Source organism: Lissotriton vulgaris, unplaced genomic scaffold (genome assembly GCF_964263255.1).
Source record: "Lissotriton vulgaris unplaced genomic scaffold, aLisVul1.2 SCAFFOLD_1527, whole genome shotgun sequence".
NCBI lineage: Eukaryota > Metazoa > Chordata > Amphibia > Caudata > Salamandridae > Lissotriton > Lissotriton vulgaris.
The window spans coordinates 154742-172183 of NW_028241337.1; the positions used below are offsets into that span (position 1 = coordinate 154742).

Genomic DNA, 17442 nt, shown 5'->3' on the forward strand with positions numbered 1-17442 from the left:
AGGACTCGATCAAGACTTTTTTGAACCATCTGTAATTGGACTTCCCATTCATTGGATCCTGAAAAGAGTATGCAATTGATATACATTTTTTTTAACCAAGCCGCCTGAACAGGGACTTGAACCCTGGACCCGCGGATTAAAAGTCTGATGCTCTACCGACTGAGCTATCCAGGCTCTGAGGCAGCAATACACAAAATGACATTATCAACATTAGGAAGTGTCCCAACTATCACTACGTTTTTTTAACCCCTTGCATGCGGGGCGTATTTTCCGCCTGTGCTGACTCCGCCTTGCTCGGGCGGAGTCATGACGGAACGGTTTCGTCATCAGCACAGCTCACCCGTAGCTGATGACGGAACCGTTCTGTCATCAGCACGCAAGGGGTTAAGATGGTTGCCGGTATTAGTACTAAATACAGAGAATATAATAATGAATTGGTACTTGGGATAACAGGATAACAGGGATAAAACTGACTCTGGTGGGATTCGAACCCACAACCTTTGAATATCTTTTTTACATTCACCTAGAAGTCCAATGCGCTATCCATTGCACCACAGAGCCAATCTGCTATAATGAGGTGCAGAGATGTTCTGAAATGAAATAATGAGCTATTAGCTGTTGATCAGCTTTATAAAGTTCATTTGATACTATAACCATGGCTATATTTTGAATATTGAATTGGTGAAATGATATTCACCGTCTCAGACTACATGATACCATTGGTAAATCTACGTACGACTTAAGTTTAGTCAAATGGCACATAATATGTGAGACAGATGTGTATTTCACAACTCCATGAAAGACGTTTTTGCAATTTTAGTAATGGAATATCTTATTCGTCATGCAGGGGTCCACAAAAAGAGCATACAATTAGAGTACTTTTTCTTTAAAGGAAACAACCGCCTGAACAGGGACTTGAACCCTGGACCCTCAGATTAAAAGTCTGATGCTCTACCGACTGAGCTATCCAGGCTCTGCTATACTCTACCTTAAAATCAGCTAAACAAATGTGGACGTACACTGACCTACACTTTGTATATTTATATAATTACATATATTAGCAATCAATATTCTAGAGTTTAATAATGAATTGATATTTTAAGCATTTGAAATTTCAGCAGCACACGTAATCCATTATAACTCCGGAAATTTGTACTATCTCATTTTCGGATGACATAGAAATCACGTGTTTAAAATGACACTGTGAAATTAATAAAGGGCCAAATACTATTACTAACTCCTAAATTACATTTTCAGCAGTATCATTGGGAATTTCCTCTTGGGCATAGACTATGCAACATTTTCAAAGCAAACAGTCTCTGTTTAAGTAGACTTTCTTTCACTGCCATTTTGGTAAATGTTTCTGGTGATGGAGAAGCAGGATTGCTGGTTACTGTTTCAATTAGTTATAAAATAGAGGAGGGATAAAATTGACCCAGTTGGTGTTCGAACCCTTAGCGTTTGAATGCTTTTGCTACATTCGCCTAGGACTCCAAGCCGCAATCCATTGCACCAGAGATCCGACCTGATTCAACAAGGTGATCAGAGATTCACAAATAAAAAGATGACCTATAAGTTGTTGACCAACTTTATCAAATTAATCGGACACTAGCTTACATTTTGAACATTGAATTGGATAAAAGATAATCAACATGTCAAACTACATGATACAGTTTGGGTAAGTCTTCTTAACCCTTGTCAAAGAAAGTAGAGCACAGATGGGTATGTAAGGACTCGATCAAGACTTTTTTGAACCATCTGTAATTGGACTTCCCATTCATTGGATCCTGAAAAGAGTATGCAATTGATATACATTTTTTTTAACCAAGCCGCCTGAACAGGGACTTGAACCCTGGACCCTCGGATTAAAAGTCTGATGCTCTACCGACTGAGCTATCCAGGTTCTGAGGCAGCAATACACAAAATGACATTATCAACATTAGGAAGTGTCCCAACTATCACTACGTTTTTTAACACCTTGCGTGCGGGGCGTATTTTCCGCCTGTGCTGACTCCGCCTTGCGCGGGCGGAGTCATGACGGAACGGTTTCGTCATCAGCACAGCTCACCCGTAGCTGATGACGGAAACGTTCTGTCATCAGCACGCAAGGGGTTAAGATGGTTGCCGGTATTAGTACTAAATACAGAGAATATAATAATGAATTGGTACTTGGGATAACAGGATAACAGGGATAAAACTGACTCTGGTGGGATTCGAACCCACAACCTTTGAATATCTTTTTTACATTCACCTAGAAGTCCAATGCGCTATCCATTGCGCCATAGAGCCAATCTGCTATAATGAGGTGCAGAGATGTTCTGAAATGAAATAATGAGCTATTAGCTGTTGATCAGCTTTATAAAGTTCATTTGATACTATAACCATGGCTATATTTTGAATATTGAATTGGTGAAATGATATTCACCGTCTCAGACTACATGATACCATTGGTAAATCTACGTACGACTTAAGTTTAGTCAAATGGCACATAATATGTGAGACAGATGTGTATTTCACAACTCCATGAAAGACGTTTTTGCAATTTTAGTAATGGAATATCTTATTCGTCATGCAGGGGTCCACAAAAAGAGCATACAATTAGAGTACTTTTTCTTTAAAGGAAACAACCGCCTGAACAGGGACTTGAACCCTGGACCCTCAGATTAAAAGTCTGATGCTCTACCGACTGAGCTATCCAGGCTCTGCTATACTCTACCTTAAAATCAGCTAAACAAATGTGGACGTACACTGACCTACACTTTGTATATTTATATAATTACATATATTAGCAATCAATATTCTAGAGTTTAATAATGAATTGATATTTTAAGCATTTGAAATTTCAGCAGCACACGTAATCCATTATAACTCCGGAAATTTGTACTATCTCATTTTCGGATGACATAGAAATCACGTGTTTAAAATGACACTGTGAAATTAATAAAGGGCCAAATACTATTACTAACTCCTAAATTACATTTTCAGCAGTATCATTGGGAATTTCCTCTTGGGCATAGACTATGCAACATTTTCAAAGCAAACAGTCTCTGTTTAAGTAGACTTTCTTTCACTGCCATTTTGGTAAATGTTTCTGGTGATGGAGAAGCAGGATTGCTGGTTACTGTTTCAATTAGTTATAAAATAGAGGAGGGAAAAAATTGACCCAGTTGGTGTTCGAACCCTTAGCGTTTGAATGCTTTTGCTACATTCGCCTAGGACTCCAAGCCGCAATCCATTGCACCAGAGATCCGACCTGATTCAACAAGGTGATCAGAGATTCACAAATAAAAAGATGACCTATAAGTTGTTGACCAACTTTATCAAATTAATCGGACACTAGCTTACATTTTGAACATTGAATTGGATAAAAGATAATCAACATGTCAAACTACATGATACAGTTTGGGTAAGTCTTCTTAACCCTTGTCAAAGAAAGTAGAGCACAGATGGGTATGTAAGGACTCGATCAAGACTTTTTTGAACCATCTGTAATTGGACTTCCCATTCATTGGATCCTGAAAAGAGTATGCAATTGATATACATTTTTTTTAACCAAGCCGCCTGAACAGGGACTTGAACCCTGGACCCTCGGATTAAAAGTCTGATGCTCTACCGACTGAGCTATCCAGGCTCTGAGGCAGCAATACACAAAATGACATTATCAACATTAGGAAGTGTCCCAACTATCACTACGTTTTTTTAACCCCTTGCGTGCGGGGCGTATTTTCCGCCTGTGCTGACTCCGCCTTGCTCGGGCGGAGTCATGACGGAACGGTTTCGTCATCAGCACAGCTCACCCGTAGCTGATGACGGAACCGTTCTGTCATCAGCACACAAGGGGTTAAGATGGTTGCCGGTATTAGTACTAAATACAGAGAATATAATAATGAATTGGTACTTGGGATAACAGGATAACAGGGATAAAACTGACTCTGGTGGGATTCGAACCCACAACCTTTGAATATCTTTTTTACATTCACCTAGAAGTCCAATGCGCTATCCATTGCGCCACAGAGCCAATCTGCTATAATGAGGTGCAGAGATGTTCTGAAATGAAATAATGAGCTATTAGCTGTTGATCAGCTTTATAAAGTTCATTTGATACTATAACCATGGCTATATTTTGAATATTGAATTGGTGAAATGATATTCACCGTCTCAGACTACATGATACCATTGGTAAATCTACGTACGACTTAAGTTTAGTCAAATGGCACATAATATGTGAGACAGATGTGTATTTCACAACTCCATGAAAGACGTTTTTGCAATTTTAGTAATGGAATATCTTATTCGTCATGCAGGGGTCCACAAAAAGAGCATACAATTAGAGTACTTTTTCTTTAAAGGAAACAACCGCCTGAACAGGGACTTGAACCCTGGACCCTCAGATTAAAAGTCTGATGCTCTACCGACTGAGCTATCCAGGCTCTGCTATACTCTACCTTAAAATCAGCTAAACAAATGTGGACGTACACTGACCTACACTTTGTATATTTATATAATTACATATATTAGCAATCAATATTCTAGAGTTTAATAATGAATTGATATTTTAAGCATTTGAAATTTCAGCAGCACACGTAATCCATTATAACTCCGGAAATTTGTACTATCTCATTTTCGGATGACATAGAAATCACGTGTTTAAAATGACACTGTGAAATTAATAAAGGGCCAAATACTATTACTAACTCCTAAATTACATTTTCAGCAGTATCATTGGGAATTTCCTCTTGGGCATAGACTATGCAACATTTTCAAAGCAAACAGTCTCTGTTTAAGTAGACTTTCTTTCACTGCCATTTTGGTAAATGTTTCTGGTGATGGAGAAGCAGGATTGCTGGTTACTGTTTCAATTAGTTATAAAATAGAGGAGGGATAAAATTGACCCAGTTGGTGTTCGAACCCTTAGCGTTTGAATGCTTTTGCTACATTCGCCTAGGACTCCAAGCCGCAATCCATTGCACCAGAGATCCGACCTGATTCAACAAGGTGATCAGAGATTCACAAATAAAAAGATGACCTATAAGTTGTTGACCAACTTTATCAAATTAATCGGACACTAGCTTACATTTTGAACATTGAATTGGATAAAAGATAATCAACATGTCAAACTACATGATACAGTTTGGGTAAGTCTTCTTAACCCTTGTCAAAGAAAGTAGAGCACAGATGGGTATGTAAGGACTCGATCAAGACTTTTTTGAACCATCTGTAATTGGACTTCCCATTCATTGGATCCTGAAAAGAGTATGCAATTGATATACATTTTTTTTAACCAAGCCGCCTGAACAGGGACTTGAACCCTGGACCCTCGGATTAAAAGTCTGATGCTCTACCGACTGAGCTATCCAGGTTCTGAGGCAGCAATACACAAAATGACATTATCAACATTAGGAAGTGTCCCAACTATCACTACGTTTTTTAACACCTTGCGTGCGGGGCGTATTTTCCGCCTGTGCTGACTCCGCCTTGCGCGGGCGGAGTCATGACGGAACGGTTTCGTCATCAGCACAGCTCACCCGTAGCTGATGACGGAAACGTTCTGTCATCAGCACGCAAGGGGTTAAGATGGTTGCCGGTATTAGTACTAAATACAGAGAATATAATAATGAATTGGTACTTGGGATAACAGGATAACAGGGATAAAACTGACTCTGGTGGGATTCGAACCCACAACCTTTGAATATCTTTTTTACATTCACCTAGAAGTCCAATGCGCTATCCATTGCGCCACAGAGCCAATCTGCTATAATGAGGTGCAGAGATGTTCTGAAATGAAATAATGAGCTATTAGCTGTTGATCAGCTTTATAAAGTTCATTTGATACTATAACCATGGCTATATTTTGAATATTGAATTGGTGAAATGATATTCACCGTCTCAGACTACATGATACCATTGGTAAATCTACGTACGACTTAAGTTTAGTCAAATGGCACATAATATGTGAGACAGATGTGTATTTCACAACTCCATGAAAGACGTTTTTGCAATTTTAGTAATGGAATATCTTATTCGTCATGCAGGGGTCCACAAAAAGAGCATACAATTAGAGTACTTTTTCTTTAAAGGAAACAACCGCCTGAACAGGGACTTGAACCCTGGACCCTCAGATTAAAAGTCTGATGCTCTACCGACTGAGCTATCCAGGCTCTGCTATACTCTACCTTAAAATCAGCTAAACAAATGTGGACGTACACTGACCTACACTTTGTATATTTATATAATTACATATATTAGCAATCAATATTCTAGAGTTTAATAATGAATTGATATTTTAAGCATTTGAAATTTCAGCAGCACACGTAATCCATTATAACTCCGGAAATTTGTACTATCTCATTTTCGGATGACATAGAAATCACGTGTTTAAAATGACACTGTGAAATTAATAAAGGGCCAAATACTATTACTAACTCCTAAATTACATTTTCAGCAGTATCATTGGGAATTTCCTCTTGGGCATAGACTATGCAACATTTTCAAAGCAAACAGTCTCTGTTTAAGTAGACTTTCTTTCACTGCCATTTTGGTAAATGTTTCTGGTGATGGAGAAGCAGGATTGCTGGTTACTGTTTCAATTAGTTATAAAATAGAGGAGGGAAAAAATTGACCCAGTTGGTGTTCGAACCCTTAGCGTTTGAATGCTTTTGCTACATTCGCCTAGGACTCCAAGCCGCAATCCATTGCACCAGAGATCCGACCTGATTCAACAAGGTGATCAGAGATTCACAAATAAAAAGATGACCTATAAGTTGTTGACCAACTTTATCAAATTAATCGGACACTAGCTTACATTTTGAACATTGAATTGGATAAAAGATAATCAACATGTCAAACTACATGATACAGTTTGGGTAAGTCTTCTTAACCCTTGTCAAAGAAAGTAGAGCACAGATGGGTATGTAAGGACTCGATCAAGACTTTTTTGAACCATCTGTAATTGGACTTCCCATTCATTGGATCCTGAAAAGAGTATGCAATTGATATACATTTTTTTTAACCAAGCCGCCTGAACAGGGACTTGAACCCTGGACCCTCGGATTAAAAGTCTGATGCTCTACCGACTGAGCTATCCAGGCTCTGAGGCAGCAATACACAAAATGACATTATCAACATTAGGAAGTGTCCCAACTATCACTACGTTTTTTTAACCCCTTGCGTGCGGGGCGTATTTTCCGCCTGTGCTGACTCCGCCTTGCTCGGGCGGAGTCATGACGGAACGGTTTCGTCATCAGCACAGCTCACCCGTAGCTGATGACGGAACCGTTCTGTCATCAGCACACAAGGGGTTAAGATGGTTGCCGGTATTAGTACTAAATACAGAGAATATAATAATGAATTGGTACTTGGGATAACAGGATAACAGGGATAAAACTGACTCTGGTGGGATTCGAACCCACAACCTTTGAATATCTTTTTTACATTCACCTAGAAGTCCAATGCGCTATCCATTGCGCCACAGAGCCAATCTGCTATAATGAGGTGCAGAGATGTTCTGAAATGAAATAATGAGCTATTAGCTGTTGATCAGCTTTATAAAGTTCATTTGATACTATAACCATGGCTATATTTTGAATATTGAATTGGTGAAATGATATTCACCGTCTCAGACTACATGATACCATTGGTAAATCTACGTACGACTTAAGTTTAGTCAAATGGCACATAATATGTGAGACAGATGTGTATTTCACAACTCCATGAAAGACGTTTTTGCAATTTTAGTAATGGAATATCTTATTCGTCATGCAGGGGTCCACAAAAAGAGCATACAATTAGAGTACTTTTTCTTTAAAGGAAACAACCGCCTGAACAGGGACTTGAACCCTGGACCCTCAGATTAAAAGTCTGATGCTCTACCGACTGAGCTATCCAGGCTCTGCTATACTCTACCTTAAAATCAGCTAAACAAATGTGGACGTACACTGACCTACACTTTGTATATTTATATAATTACATATATTAGCAATCAATATTCTAGAGTTTAATAATGAATTGATATTTTAAGCATTTGAAATTTCAGCAGCACACGTAATCCATTATAACTCCGGAAATTTGTACTATCTCATTTTCGGATGACATAGAAATCACGTGTTTAAAATGACACTGTGAAATTAATAAAGGGCCAAATACTATTACTAACTCCTAAATTACATTTTCAGCAGTATCATTGGGAATTTCCTCTTGGGCATAGACTATGCAACATTTTCAAAGCAAACAGTCTCTGTTTAAGTAGACTTTCTTTCACTGCCATTTTGGTAAATGTTTCTGGTGATGGAGAAGCAGGATTGCTGGTTACTGTTTCAATTAGTTATAAAATAGAGGAGGGATAAAATTGACCCAGTTGGTGTTCGAACCCTTAGCGTTTGAATGCTTTTGCTACATTCGCCTAGGACTCCAAGCCGCAATCCATTGCACCAGAGATCCGACCTGATTCAACAAGGTGATCAGAGATTCACAAATAAAAAGATGACCTATAAGTTGTTGACCAACTTTATCAAATTAATCAGACACTAGCTTACATTTTGAACATTGAATTGGATAAAAGATAATCAACATGTCAAACTACATGATACAGTTTGGGTAAGTCTTCTTAACGCTTGTCAAAGAAAGTAGAGCACAGATGGGTATGTAAGGACTCGATCAAGACTTTTTTGAACCATCTGTAATTGGACTTCCCATTCATTGGATCCTGAAAAGAGTATGCAATTGATATACATTTTTTTTAACCAAGCCACCTGAACAGGGACTTGAACCCTGGACCCTCGGATTAAAAGTCTGATGCTCTACCGACTGAGCTATCCAGGCTCTGAGGCAGCAATACACAAAATGACATTATCAACATTAGGAAGTGTCCCAACTATCAATACGTTTTTTTAACCCCTTGCGTGCGGGGCGTATTTTCCGCCTGTGCTGACTCCGCCTTGCTCGGGCGGAGTCATGACGGAACGGTTTCGTCATCAGCACAGCTCACCCGTAGCTGATGACGGAACCGTTCTGTCATCAGCACGCAAGGGGTTAAGATGGTTGCCGGTATTAGTACTAAATACAGAGAATATAATAATGAATTGGTACTTGGGATAACAGGATAACAGGGATAAAACTGACTCTGGTGGGATTCGAACCCACAACCTTTGAATATCTTTTTTACATTCACCTAGAAGTCCAATGCGCTATCCATTGCGCCACAGAGCCAATCTGCTATAATGAGGTGCAGAGATGTTCTGAAATGAAATAATGTGCTATTAGCTGTTGATCAGCTTTATAAAGTTCATTTGATACTATAACCATGGCTATATTTTGAATATTGAATTGGTGAAATGATATTCACCGTCTCAGACTACATGATACCATTGGTAAATCTACGTACGACTTAAGTTTAGTCAAATGGCACATAATATGTGAGACAGATGTGTATTTCACAACTCCATGAAAGACGTTTTTGCAATTTTAGTAATGGAATATCTTATTCGTCATGCAGGGGTCCACAAAAAGAGCATACAATTAGAGTACTTTTTCTTTAAAGGAAACAACCGCCTGAACAGGGACTTGAACCCTGGACCCTCAGATTAAAAGTCTGATGCTCTACCGACTGAGCTATCCAGGCTCTGCTATACTCTACCTTAAAATCAGCTAAACAAATGTGGACGTACACTGACCTACACTTTGTATATTTATATAATTACATATATTAGCAATCAATATTCTAGAGTTTAATAATGAATTGATATTTTAAGCATTTGAAATTTCAGCAGCACACGTAATCCATTATAACTCCGGAAATTTGTACTATCTCATTTTCGGATGACATAGAAATCACGTGTTTAAAATGACACTGTGAAATTAATAAAGGGCCAAATACTATTACTAACTCCTAAATTACATTTTCAGCAGTATCATTGGGAATTTCCTCTTGGGCATAGACTATGCAACATTTTCAAAGCAAACAGTCTCTGTTTAAGTAGACTTTCTTTCACTGCCATTTTGGTAAATGTTTCTGGTGATGGAGAAGCAGGATTGCTGGTTACTGTTTCAATTAGTTATAAAATAGAGGAGGGAAAAAATTGACCCAGTTGGTGTTCGAACCCTTAGCGTTTGAATTCTTTTGCTACATTCGCCTAGGACTCCAAGCCGCAATCCATTACACCAGAGATCCGACCTGATTCAACAAGGTGATCAGAGATTCACAAATAAAAAGATGACCTATAAGTTGTTGACCAACTTTATCAAATTAATCGGACACTAGCTTACATTTTGAACATTGAATTGGATAAAAGATAATCAACATGTCAAACTACATGATACAGTTTGGGTAAGTCTTCTTAACCCTTGTCAAAGAAAGTAGAGCACAGATGGGTATGTAAGGACTCGATCAAGACTTTTTTGAACCATCTGTAATTGGACTTCCCATTCATTGGATCCTGAAAAGAGTATGCAATTGATATACATTTTTTTTAACCAAGCCGCCTGAACAGGGACTTGAACCCTGGACCCTCGGATTAAAAGTCTGATGCTCTACCGACTGAGCTATCCAGGCTCTGAGGCAGCAATACACAAAATGACATTATCAACATTAGGAAGTGTCCCAACTATCACTACGTTTTTTTAACCCCTTGCGTGCGGGGCGTATTTTCCGCCTGTGCTGACTCCGCCTTGCTCGGGCGGAGTCATGACGGAACGGTTTCGTCATCAGCACAGCTCACCCGTAGCTGATGACGGAACCGTTCTGTCATCAGCACGCAAGGGGTTAAGATGGTTGCCGGTATTAGTACTAAATACAGAGAATATAATAATGAATTGGTACTTGGGATAACAGGATAACAGGGATAAAACTGACTCTGGTGGGATTCGAACCCACAACCTTTGAATATCTTTTTTACATTCACCTAGAAGTCCAATGCGCTATCCATTGCGCCACAGAGCCAATCTGCTATAATGAGGTGCAGAGATGTTCTGAAATGAAATAATGAGCTATTAGCTGTTGATCAGCTTTATAAAGTTCATTTGATACTATAACCATGGCTATATTTTGAATATTGAATTGGTGAAATGATATTCACCGTCTCAGACTACATGATACCATTGGTAAATCTACGTACGACTTAAGTTTAGTCAAATGGCACATAATATGTGAGACAGATGTGTATTTCACAACTCCATGAAAGACGTTTTTGCAATTTTAGTAATGGAATATCTTATTCGTCATGCAGGGGTCCACAAAAAGAGCATACAATTAGAGTACTTTTTCTTTAAAGGAAACAACCGCCTGAACAGGGACTTGAACCCTGGACCCTCAGATTAAAAGTCTGATGCTCTACCGACTGAGCTATCCAGGCTCTGCTATACTCTACCTTATAATCAGCTAAACAAATGTGGACGTACACTGACCTACACTTTGTATATTTATATAATTACATATATTAGCAATCAATATTCTAGAGTTTAATAATTAATTGATATTTTAAGCATTTGAAATTTCAGCAGCACACGTAATCCATTATAACTCCGGAAATTTGTACTATCTCATTTTCGGATGACATAGAAATCACGTGTTTAAAATGACACTGTGAAATTAATAAAGGGCCAAATACTATTACTAACTCCTAAATTACATTTTCAGCAGTATCATTGGGAATTTCCTCTTGGGCATAGACTATGCAACATTTTCAAAGCAAACAGTCTCTGTTTAAGTAGACTTTCTTTCACTGCCATTTTGGTAAATGTTTCTGGTGATGGAGAAGCAGGATTGCTGGTTACTGTTTCAATTAGTTATAAAATAGAGGAGGGAAAAAATTGACCCAGTTGGTGTTCGAACCCTTAGCGTTTGAATGCTTTTGCTACATTCGCCTAGGACTCCAAGCCGCAATCCATTGCACCAGAGATCCGACCTGATTCAACAAGGTGATCAGAGATTCACAAATAAAAAGATGACCTATAAGTTGTTGACCAACTTTATCAAATTAATCGGACACTAGCTTACATTTTGAACATTGAATTGGATAAAAGATAATCAACATGTCAAACTACATGATACAGTTTGGGTAAGTCTTCTTAACCCTTGTCAAAGAAAGTAGAGCACAGATGGGTATGTAAGGACTCGATCAAGACTTTTTTGAACCATCTGTAATTGGACTTCCCATTCATTGGATCCTGAAAAGAGTATGCAATTGATATACATTTTTTTTAACCAAGCCGCCTGAACAGGGACTTGAACCCTGGACCCTCGGATTAAAAGTCTGATGCTCTACCGACTGAGCTATCCAGGCTCTGAGGCAGCAATACACAAAATGACATTATCAACATTAGGAAGTGTCCCAACTATCACTACGTTTTTTTAACCCCTTGCGTGCGGGGCGTATTTTCCGCCTGTGCTGACTCCGCCTTGCTCGGGCGGAGTCATGACGGAACGGTTTCGTCATCAGCACAGCTCACCCGTAGCTGATGACGGAACCGTTCTGTCATCAGCACGCAAGGGGTTAAGATGGTTGCCGGTATTAGTACTAAATACAGAGAATATAATAATGAATTGGTACTTGGGATAACAGGATAACAGGGATAAAACTGACTCTGGTGGGATTCGAACCCACAACCTTTGAATATCTTTTTTACATTCACCTAGAAGTCCAATGCGCTATCCATTGCGCCACAGAGCCAATCTGCTATAATGAGGTGCAGAGATGTTCTGAAATGAAATAATGAGCTATTAGCTGTTGATCAGCTTTATAAAGTTCATTTGATACTATAACCATGGCTATATTTTGAATATTGAATTGGTGAAATGATATTCACCGTCTCAGACTACATGATACCATTGGTAAATCTACGTACGACTTAAGTTTAGTCAAATGGCACATAATATGTGAGACAGATGTGTATTTCACAACTCCATGAAAGACGTTTTTGCAATTTTAGTAATGGAATATCTTATTCGTCATGCAGGGGTCCACAAAAAGAGCATACAATTAGAGTACTTTTTCTTTAAAGGAAACAACCGCCTGAACAGGGACTTGAACCCTGGACCCTCAGATTAAAAGTCTGATGCTCTACCGACAGAGCTATCCAGGCTCTGCTATACTCTACCTTAAAATCAGCTAAACAAATGTGGACGTACACTGACCTACACTTTGTATATTTATATAATTACATATATTAGCAATCAATATTCTAGAGTTTAATAATGAATTGATATTTTAAGCATTTGAAATTTCAGCAGCACACGTAATCCATTATAACTCCGGAAATTTGTACTATCTCATTTTCGGATGACATAGAAATCACGTGTTTAAAATGACACTGTGAAATTAATAAAGGGCCAAATACTATTACTAACTCCTAAATTACATTTTCAGCAGTATCATTGGGAATTTCCTCTTGGGCATAGACTATGCAACATTTTCAAAGCAAACAGTCTCTGTTTAAGTAGACTTTCTTTCACTGCCATTTTGGTAAATGTTTCTGGTGATGGAGAAGCAGGATTGCTGGTTACTGTTTCAATTAGTTATAAAATAGAGGAGGGATAAAATTGACCCAGTTGGTGTTCGAACCCTTAGCGTTTGAATGCTTTTGCTACATTCGCCTAGGACTCCAAACCGCAATCCATTGCACCAGAGATCCGACCTGATTCAACAAGGTGATCAGAGATTCACAAATAAAAAGATGACCTATAAGTTGTTGACCAACTTTATCAAATTAATCGGACACTAGCTTACATTTTGAACATTGAATTGGATAAAAGATAATCAACATGTCAAACTACATGATACAGTTTGGGTAAGTCTTCTTAACCCTTGTCAAAGAAAGTAGAGCACAGATGGGTATGTAAGGACTCGATCAAGACTTTTTTGAACCATCTGTAATTGGACTTCCCATTCATTGGATCCTGAAAAGAGTATGCAATTGATATACATTTTTTTTAACCAAGCCGCCTGAACAGGGACTTGAACCCTGGACCCTCGGATTAAAAGTCTGATGCTCTACCGACTGAGCTATCCAGGCTCTGAGGCAGCAATACACAAAATGACATTATCAACATTAGGAAGTGTCCCAACTATCACTACGTTTTTTTAACCCCTTGCGTGCGGGGCGTATTTTCCGCCTGTGCTGACTCCGCCTTGCTCGGGCGGAGTCATGACGGAACGGTTTCGTCATCAGCACAGCTCACCCGTAGCTGATGACGGAACCGTTCTGTCATCAGCACGCAAGGGGTTAAGATGGTTGCCGGTATTAGTACTAAATACAGAGAATATAATAATGAATTGGTACTTGGGATAACAGGATAACAGGGATAAAACTGACTCTGGTGGGATTCGAACCCACAACCTTTGAATATCTTTTTTACATTCACCTAGAAGTCCAATGCGCTATCCATTGCGCCACAGAGCCAATCTGCTATAATGAGGTGCAGAGATGTTCTGAAATGAAATAATGAGCTATTAGCTGTTGATCAGCTTTATAAAGTTCATTTGATACTATAACCATGGCTATATTTTGAATATTGAATTGGTGAAATGATATTCACCGTCTCAGACTACATGATACCATTGGTAAATCTACGTACGACTTAAGTTTAGTCAAATGGCACATAATATGTGAGACAGATGTGTATTTCACAACTCCATGAAAGACGTTTTTGCAATTTTAGTAATGGAATATCTTATTCGTCATGCAGGGGTCCACAAAAAGAGCATACAATTAGAGTACTTTTTCTTTAAAGGAAACAACCGCCTGAACAGGGACTTGAACCCTGGACCCTCAGATTAAAAGTCTGATGCTCTACCGACTGAGCTATCCAGGCTCTGCTATACTCTACCTTAAAATCAGCTAAACAAATGTGGACGTACACTGACCTACACTTTGTATATTTATATAATTACATATATTAGCAATCAATATTCTAGAGTTTAATAATGAATTGATATTTTAAGCATTTGAAATTTCAGCAGCACACGTAATCCATTATAACTCCGGAAATTTGTACTATCTCATTTTCGGATGACATAGAAATCACGTGTTTAAAATGACACTGTGAAATTAATAAAGGGCCAAATACTATTACTAACTCCTAAATTACATTTTCAGCAGTATCATTGGGAATTTCCTCTTGGGCATAGACTATGCAACATTTTCAAAGCAAACAGTCTCTGTTTAAGTAGACTTTCTTTCACTGCCATTTTGGTAAATGTTTCTGGTGATGGAGAAGCAGGATTGCTGGTTACTGTTTCAATTAGTTATAAAATAGAGGAGGGAAAAAATTGACCCAGTTGGTGTTCGAACCCTTAGCGTTTGAATGCTTTTGCTACATTCGCCTAGGACTCCAAGCCGCAATCCATTGCACCAGAGATCCGACCTGATTCAACAAGGTGATCAGAGATTCACAAATAAAAAGATGACCTATAAGTTGTTGACCAACTTTATCAAATTAATCGGACACTAGCTTACATTTTGAACATTGAATTGGATAAAAGATAATCAACATGTCAAACTACATGATACAGTTTGGGTAAGTCTTCTTAACCCTTGTCAAAGAAAGTAGAGCACAGATGGGTATGTAAGGACTCGATCAAGACTTTTTTGAACCATCTGTAATTGGACTTCCCATTCATTGGATCCTGAAAAGAGTATGCAATTGATATAAATTTTTTTTAACCAAGCCGCCTGAACAGGGACTTGAACCCTGGACCCTCGGATTAAAAGTCTGATGCTCTACCGACTGAGCTATCCAGGCTCTGAGGCAGCAATACACAAAATGACATTATCAACATTAGGAAGTGTCCCAACTATCACTACGTTTTTTTAACCCCTTGCGTGCGGGGCGTATTTTCCGCCTGTGCTGACTCCGCCTTGCTCGGGCGGAGTCATGACGGAACGGTTTCGTCATCAGCACAGCTCACCCGTAGCTGATGACGGAACCGTTCTGTCATCAGCACGCAAGGGGTTAAGATGGTTGCCGGTATTAGTACTAAATACAGAGAATATAATAATGAATTGGTACTTGGGATAACAGGATAACAGGGATAAAACTGACTCTGGTGGGATTCGAACCCACAACCTTTGAATATCTTTTTTACATTCACCTAGAAGTCCAATGCGCTATCCATTGCGCCACAGAGCCAATCTGCTATAATGAGGTGCAGAGATGTTCTGAAATGAAATAATGAGCTATTAGCTGTTGATCAGCTTTATAAAGTTCATTTGATACTATAACCATGGCTATATTTTGAATATTGAATTGGTGAAATGATATTCACCGTCTCAGACTACATGATACCATTGGTAAATCTACGTACGACTTAAGTTTAGTCAAATGGCACATAATATGTGAGACAGATGTGTATTTCACAACTCCATGAAAGACGTTTTTGCAATTTTAGTAATGGAATATCTTATTCGTCATGCAGGGGTCCACAAAAAGAGCATACAATTAGAGTACTTTTTCTTTAAAGGAAACAACCGCCTGAACAGGGACTTGAACCCTGGACCCTCAGATTAAAAGTCTGATGCTCTACCGACTGAGCTATCCAGGCTCTGCTATACTCTACCTTAAAATCAGCTAAACAAATGTGGACGTACACTGACCTACACTTTGTATATTTATATAATTACATATATTAGCAATCAATATTCTAGAGTTTAATAATGAATTGATATTTTAAGCATTTGAAATTTCAGCAGCACACGTAATCCATTATAACTCCGAAAATTTGTACTATCTCATTTTCGGATGACATAGAAATCACGTGTTTAAAATGACACTGTGAAATTAATAAAGGGCCAAATACTATTACTAACTCCTAAATTACATTTTCAGCAGTATCATTGGGAATTTCCTCTTGGGCATAGACTATGCAACATTTTCAAAGCAAACAGTCTCTGTTTAAGTAGACTTTCTTTCACTGCCATTTTGGTAAATGTTTCTGGTGATGGAGAAGCAGGATTGCTGGTTACTGTTTCAATTAGTTATAAAATAGAGGAGGGAAAAAATTGACCCAGTTGGTGTTCGAACCCTTAGCGTTTGAATGCTTTTGCTACATTCGCCTAGGACTCCAAGCCGCAATCCATTGCACCAGAGATCCGACCTGATTCAACAAGGTGATCAGAGATTCACAAATAAAAAGATGACCTATAAGTTGTTGACCAACTTTATCAAATTAATCGGACACTAGCTTACATTTTGAACATTGAATTGGATAAAAGATAATCAACATGTCAAACTACATGATACAGTTTGGGTAAGTCTTCTTAACCCTTGTCAAAGAAAGTAGAGCACAGATGGGTATGTAAGGACTCGATCAAGACTTTTTTGAACCATCTGTAATTGGACTTCCCATTCATTGGATCCTGAAAAGAGTATGCAATTGATATACATTTTTTTTAACCAAGCCGCCTGAACAGGGACTTGAACCCTGGACCCTCGGATTAAAAGTCTGATGCTCT

At 38.6% G+C, this 17442-nt stretch overlaps 19 non-coding genes across 19 annotated transcripts; all 19 read right to left on the reverse strand.

Annotated features, from left to right (window-relative positions):
- Positions 1-470: 470 nt before the first annotated feature.
- TRNAR-UCU (transfer RNA arginine (anticodon UCU)) lies at positions 471-561 on the reverse strand. The gene is given in 2 exon segments: positions 471-506; positions 525-561. It is a non-coding gene; the product is annotated as a tRNA-Arg (tRNA).
- Positions 562-900: 339 nt separating this feature from the next.
- On the reverse strand, positions 901-973 carry TRNAK-UUU (transfer RNA lysine (anticodon UUU)). Its single transcript has one exon. It is a non-coding gene; the product is annotated as a tRNA-Lys (tRNA).
- A 1225-nt stretch (positions 974-2198) lies between these two features.
- TRNAR-UCU (transfer RNA arginine (anticodon UCU)) lies at positions 2199-2289 on the reverse strand. Its single transcript is given in 2 exon segments — positions 2199-2234; positions 2253-2289. It is a non-coding gene; the product is annotated as a tRNA-Arg (tRNA).
- A 339-nt stretch (positions 2290-2628) lies between these two features.
- On the reverse strand, positions 2629-2701 carry TRNAK-UUU (transfer RNA lysine (anticodon UUU)). Its single transcript has one exon. It is a non-coding gene; the product is annotated as a tRNA-Lys (tRNA).
- Positions 2702-3927: 1226 nt separating this feature from the next.
- TRNAR-UCU (transfer RNA arginine (anticodon UCU)) lies at positions 3928-4018 on the reverse strand. The gene is given in 2 exon segments: positions 3928-3963; positions 3982-4018. It is a non-coding gene; the product is annotated as a tRNA-Arg (tRNA).
- Positions 4019-4357: 339 nt separating this feature from the next.
- Positions 4358-4430, reverse strand: TRNAK-UUU (transfer RNA lysine (anticodon UUU)). The gene has a single exon. It is a non-coding gene; the product is annotated as a tRNA-Lys (tRNA).
- Positions 4431-5655: 1225 nt separating this feature from the next.
- Positions 5656-5746, reverse strand: TRNAR-UCU (transfer RNA arginine (anticodon UCU)). Its single transcript is given in 2 exon segments — positions 5656-5691; positions 5710-5746. It is a non-coding gene; the product is annotated as a tRNA-Arg (tRNA).
- Positions 5747-6085: 339 nt separating this feature from the next.
- Positions 6086-6158, reverse strand: TRNAK-UUU (transfer RNA lysine (anticodon UUU)). The gene has a single exon. It is a non-coding gene; the product is annotated as a tRNA-Lys (tRNA).
- A 1226-nt stretch (positions 6159-7384) lies between these two features.
- Positions 7385-7475, reverse strand: TRNAR-UCU (transfer RNA arginine (anticodon UCU)). Its single transcript is given in 2 exon segments — positions 7385-7420; positions 7439-7475. It is a non-coding gene; the product is annotated as a tRNA-Arg (tRNA).
- Positions 7476-7814: 339 nt separating this feature from the next.
- TRNAK-UUU (transfer RNA lysine (anticodon UUU)) lies at positions 7815-7887 on the reverse strand. The gene has a single exon. It is a non-coding gene; the product is annotated as a tRNA-Lys (tRNA).
- Positions 7888-9113: 1226 nt separating this feature from the next.
- TRNAR-UCU (transfer RNA arginine (anticodon UCU)) lies at positions 9114-9204 on the reverse strand. Its single transcript is given in 2 exon segments — positions 9114-9149; positions 9168-9204. It is a non-coding gene; the product is annotated as a tRNA-Arg (tRNA).
- A 339-nt stretch (positions 9205-9543) lies between these two features.
- Positions 9544-9616, reverse strand: TRNAK-UUU (transfer RNA lysine (anticodon UUU)). Its single transcript has one exon. It is a non-coding gene; the product is annotated as a tRNA-Lys (tRNA).
- Positions 9617-10842: 1226 nt separating this feature from the next.
- TRNAR-UCU (transfer RNA arginine (anticodon UCU)) lies at positions 10843-10933 on the reverse strand. The gene is given in 2 exon segments: positions 10843-10878; positions 10897-10933. It is a non-coding gene; the product is annotated as a tRNA-Arg (tRNA).
- Positions 10934-11272: 339 nt separating this feature from the next.
- TRNAK-UUU (transfer RNA lysine (anticodon UUU)) lies at positions 11273-11345 on the reverse strand. Its single transcript has one exon. It is a non-coding gene; the product is annotated as a tRNA-Lys (tRNA).
- A 1226-nt stretch (positions 11346-12571) lies between these two features.
- On the reverse strand, positions 12572-12662 carry TRNAR-UCU (transfer RNA arginine (anticodon UCU)). The gene is given in 2 exon segments: positions 12572-12607; positions 12626-12662. It is a non-coding gene; the product is annotated as a tRNA-Arg (tRNA).
- A 1638-nt stretch (positions 12663-14300) lies between these two features.
- TRNAR-UCU (transfer RNA arginine (anticodon UCU)) lies at positions 14301-14391 on the reverse strand. The gene is given in 2 exon segments: positions 14301-14336; positions 14355-14391. It is a non-coding gene; the product is annotated as a tRNA-Arg (tRNA).
- Positions 14392-14730: 339 nt separating this feature from the next.
- Positions 14731-14803, reverse strand: TRNAK-UUU (transfer RNA lysine (anticodon UUU)). The gene has a single exon. It is a non-coding gene; the product is annotated as a tRNA-Lys (tRNA).
- Positions 14804-16029: 1226 nt separating this feature from the next.
- On the reverse strand, positions 16030-16120 carry TRNAR-UCU (transfer RNA arginine (anticodon UCU)). The gene is given in 2 exon segments: positions 16030-16065; positions 16084-16120. It is a non-coding gene; the product is annotated as a tRNA-Arg (tRNA).
- Positions 16121-16459: 339 nt separating this feature from the next.
- TRNAK-UUU (transfer RNA lysine (anticodon UUU)) lies at positions 16460-16532 on the reverse strand. Its single transcript has one exon. It is a non-coding gene; the product is annotated as a tRNA-Lys (tRNA).
- Between the last annotated feature and the right edge of the window lie 910 nt (positions 16533-17442).